This window comes from Anopheles arabiensis (genome assembly GCF_016920715.1).
Source record: "Anopheles arabiensis isolate DONGOLA chromosome X unlocalized genomic scaffold, AaraD3 X_pericentromeric_contig0023, whole genome shotgun sequence".
NCBI classification, from domain to species: domain Eukaryota; kingdom Metazoa; phylum Arthropoda; class Insecta; order Diptera; family Culicidae; genus Anopheles; species Anopheles arabiensis.
Genome location: NW_024412101.1, coordinates 30,001 through 35,000, shown reverse-complemented (window position 1 = coordinate 35,000; position 5,000 = coordinate 30,001).

The following is a 5,000-nucleotide window of genomic DNA, read 5'->3' as shown; positions in this document are numbered from 1 at the left end:
AACTACACTCTTGATCACGCGAGGCGCAAGTCCCCGTGACCACCGAGATTTGTTCTGTGACGCCGGAGCGTCGTTGGCGCCACTCGATAGACTGCACAAGCAGACAACGTCGGATGCATTGCACATGGCTAGCGGATCTACTCTCTGCACTGCGTCGGGTGTTCCTACGTCTGTCTGGAGACATTGCTAGGCCAGTACGGCACTCTGCGCACTCTTGCTTGTCCTCTTCGAGCGACGGGCCTCTAAGCGGGTTGTATTCCGGTACGACACATCGACTGGTACACATTGCACGCACTAACGATCTCTGCACTGAATGGAACTCATTCATAACCACCGTGACGGGAGACTTTGCTAGTACGCACGATACTCTGCGCATGTGCACATGTTTTACAACCCAACCAACTTAAGCACCTAGGGAAGTTGTGATGCCATCTGAACACCCACCGACTGATGCATTGAACGGCTAAAGTTGACCTTCAATCCGAACTGGCACTTTGCGGCGTGGAGGCAGTTGCGCGACCACTCCTATCCCAAACCAACAAAGCATGGTGTATCCTAAGTGTTCGGTACAAGCACACCACGACGGGACACATTGAACGGTTCAGCGATCTCTGCACTAGTGGAAGAACTCCAACGTGATACGGGAGACATTGCTCTAAACCGAACGGCATCTCTGCGCGTTTACTTGACGCACCCCAACTTGGTCAACTGTTGGACTTTTTCGTAATCACGGCGGGACACATTGAACGAGCTCTAACGGATCTCTGCACGCATGGAACATGGTGGCGGGAATCATTGCTAGAACCGAACGGCGCCTCTGCGCGATGTACAAAGCCCAACAGGAACCTCGTATCGGCTGCCGAGCCGGAGCTTGAACAACTTGGACTTTCACCTCTAATTTATATCAACTCACCACTCCCCGAGGGATCCGCAGAATTGCTTCTGGGTCCCGTATCGTTATTTGCGATTCGTGTTTGCATTACACTACATTGAACTATTCCAACTTGTTTATCCGCATGGCGAACATTTGCTGCATAGAACATTTAAGTTCCACTTCGCTCTCCCCTACGTGGGTCTGAGCTTCGCTCTCAGGGAAAAAATATGCCACATTTGGTAGGGAGACCCGGTTTCATCACGCTTTGTGCCCTGCACCATATATACCCTCATAAATTTATTCATTGGATTAGATCCAAGGAACACCAGATCATGCACCACTACCCATAATAGCTCATCGAGCTTAGCGTGAATCCTTCGGGTTTCCCTAAGAAGTTCGATTGGTCTTGCAGAGTTTAAAGACAACGAAGCTTAGTTTCAAGCAATGGTTAATATACGCGTATTCAAAACCCTTAGCTGTTACAACTTTTTACTAGAAACCATCACGACGAAGTCTTTGGGTCCGTAGACCCGTGATGTACTGCTCCAGGAACGTTTTGATAGGGTGGAAGCTCAAAATCATAGGTTAAAATCATCGGCAGAGCCCACCAGACACCACTTTTGCTTCATTAGTTCGGACTATAGGCATACGACGATTTTTATCGCGGAGGGACGTATGACCCAAACGGGGGCTTAATGACCCACTGCCACTGCAAACCATGCTCCTACGACTAAATAGAGGTAAAACTACGATTTGGTGCAATCTTCATGTTTGACCTCGTAGCAAGGTACCCTCCTATAGTAGGCAATGAACAAATGATCATAATCCCAGGAGGGCAAAAAATGGGAACCCGAAAGGAAAGCGCTGTTGGCGCGCCTAAGCTACTGGCCCGTAGAGTAAAATGGTACCCCAACAAAGTTGTCGATTGACATTCTGATTGCACTTTTCATCATCTATACACGTTTTGAGGTGTTTTAGCGAAAACATGTTTTGAGCCACACGAGCTCCGGCCCGTTGCACATTTTTGAAAAAGCTAGGACTAGGTTCGGGGTGTCACAAAATATTGAAAAGTGGGCTATCCAGAATCGGATGTAGAATCATTAGACGAACTTAAAATTGTTCTACGACCAATGTCTGCGACGTTTAGTATTCAAGATATGGCCCGCCCTAGGTCTGACCTGGCATTTTCGTGAAAATTTAAAGCATGGCCATAGGGACGGGTAAAATAGCTATTTTGAAGCAAAACCTCACTTTAAATGGCCATAACTTTTGAAAACAAGAGCTAGGGTGCGTTCCACACGTTTTGAGGTGTTTTAGCGAAAACATGTTTTGAGCCACACGAGCTAGCTAGGAGCTGCCCCTAGGTTCGGGGTGTCACAAAATATTGAAAAGTGGTCAAAAACCGCTATCCAGAATCGGATGTAGAATCATTAGACGAACTTAAAATTGTTCTACAACCCCCAGTCCGACGCCTCGTATTCGAGATATAGCACTTTGTAGGTCTGACCGAGCAATTTTGTACTGAAATGTATGGCGGACATGTTATTCATTAAACAACATTAACTTGCATCGTGCCCTACTTCATCGGCACAGCTACTATCGACTATCTATTGTTGAAATGGATTGAGTTTGACCATTTTAGCTCTTTTCTTATGCCGTGCACCAACAGTGTGTACCGATCAGGGAAAGTACACTACTTACGCGTTCATGGATGTATATGTTGGTACAAGTTGCCGGTCGGAATAGCAGTGCACCAAAACTGTGTACCGATCAGGAAAGTACAAGACGGAGGCGCAGCCCGAGCGTACGCGTTCATAGATGTCCATGTTGGTACAACCTACATGTACGTACCTTGTTTTGTATCAAAAGTTCCAATAAAGTGTTTGTATGCTTAAAATGCTTATCTCAACCGGTCACCTTTTGGCCTGCCCTTTATAGACAGAAACCTAGAACGATACTCGCGATGTTTGTGTTTTCCATTCGCCCGGGACGACGAAATGAGCTCTGTGCACATCGTGCAGAAAACTGTCTCCTCCTCGTATGTTTTTGTCCCTCCACGCATATAATCACCCACATTTGTGTTCAACACGGACGGCGCAGCCCGAGCGAACGCGTTAATGTTTATGTTTGTGCACACTAAAGTTACAATCCTAGGATTTGGTTATTGCGTCGCAGTGCCCGACCGTCGCGGACACCATTCTTGGACAAAAGTCCAAGTACGTAGAGTACATTCCCTAGGTATGTGCCCGTTCGTGACTTTCGTTGCGTGCTTACAGACACGCTTGGGTATGTTTACCATACAAGGTTTACTAGGAAAACCTGGGAAGGACGCTTGCCCTCCCGTCGCGGACACCATTCTTGGAAAGAAGTCCTTGTACTAGCGTTCTTTAATGTACTTGATCAGTTTGTATTGCAATTGCTTTGTGCCATTGACTTTTGCTAATGCTCACTAAGGGGTGTTCGTTTGCGATGTGTATGATAAGCAACTGTCTATTCTAACCAGCAGTTAATCAACACTTTTCACCCAAATCATAGGAACGTAGAGTACTTTCCCTGATCGGTACACAATTTTGGTGCACCTCTAACTTCGCCAGCACTTTATCGTTACGTTTTGTGCACAACCTTGGGACATGGTGTAAGTTTCATCATTGTTATGTTTGATTCGGTTTATTATGATTGAAAAATACGCTACGTCCAGAAATCTGAACTCGAATACTTTTGCCACGTTGCGCAAAAAGCTACTGAGCAACTCCTAGCCGTTTACCGATTTATAATTTAATTTTCGTTATTAGTTTTAAAAATACGCTAAGTCCCAAAATCTGAACTCGAATATATGTGCCGCCAAAAGCTACTGAGCAACTCCTAGCCGTTTACCGATTTAAAATTTAATTTTCGTTATTAGTTTTAAAAATACGCTAAGTCCCAAAAATCTGAACTCGAATACTTTTCTATGTGCCGCAAAAGCTACTGAGCAACGCCTAGGTTGGTACATTTTGGTACATGGAGTGTATGCGTGCAGGCGTACTGCCGTGCTGGACCGGAAAATCGCACTTGCTACTAGAACGTAGAGTAATTCCCTAGATAGGTGCTTTTGCATGCCTCTGTTCGACGTCCATGCAACTTGGAACGTGCGACACACGTAGCTAGGCTTCCCATACATATTCCCTAGGGTAGCACCAAATTGCACACTTTCAGGGGTATATTTTGGTACGGTGTACTGTGCATGGTACAAGTATCATTAGCTCGTGCAATTTATTTTGCATCAAGTTGCGATTGCTGGTGCGTCGAGATAGGAGTGTTTCGCGACTTTTGCCAAGCTTTGGTGCCATTTGGTGAATAATTAATGTTCTAGCCACAATAAACGTGCCACATAATGCCAATAACGAAAACGCCATTTTCAAGGGACTTCCAGTCAAAATGTTTGCAATCAGCGCTTTCCTGTCGAGTTCAGGATTTGGGACTGAGCGATTTTTTCACGATCCAATCAAACGACCAGTTCGTGAATAAACAATTCATACAACAGTGCATCCCTTCAAAGTAGAAAAAGCCGAATGCTAGGGAGCTCCAGTCAAAAACGTTGTCATTGGCGCTTTCTTCTCGAGTTCAGGATTTGGGACTTAGCGTTTTTCACGATCCAGCCAAAAGACCAGATCGTGAAATAAACAATTAATACAACTGTACTAGTACATCCCTTCAACTGAAGCAAGCGCACCATACATGACCCGTACGCTAATCATCCAAGCACATGACACGTCAACTAAGTCAACACATAATACAACTTGGAAAACTAACGGGTAAGTAGGTCATCTCGTACACGACGACACACCGACCAAACCAGGTCAACACGTCACATGCACAAGACATCCTACTACCAAGGCCGACCACCTCGACACACGACCTGTTAACCGAACATGGTCAACACCATCATGTGCAAGGCAACCGGGCCAAACGGGTCAACTTATACAACTTGTAACGAGCATGTGTAAGCTTACTGGTGTGGTCCGCACGGTCCTCACATCAAGACAATCAAGTCGAGAACGAGGCACGCCGACAAGCTCATTAGTGTTAAGTGTCCTTCTCCATCCTATGTCAAGTCACTGTCTGACACGGAAGTAGCCAACTCTTG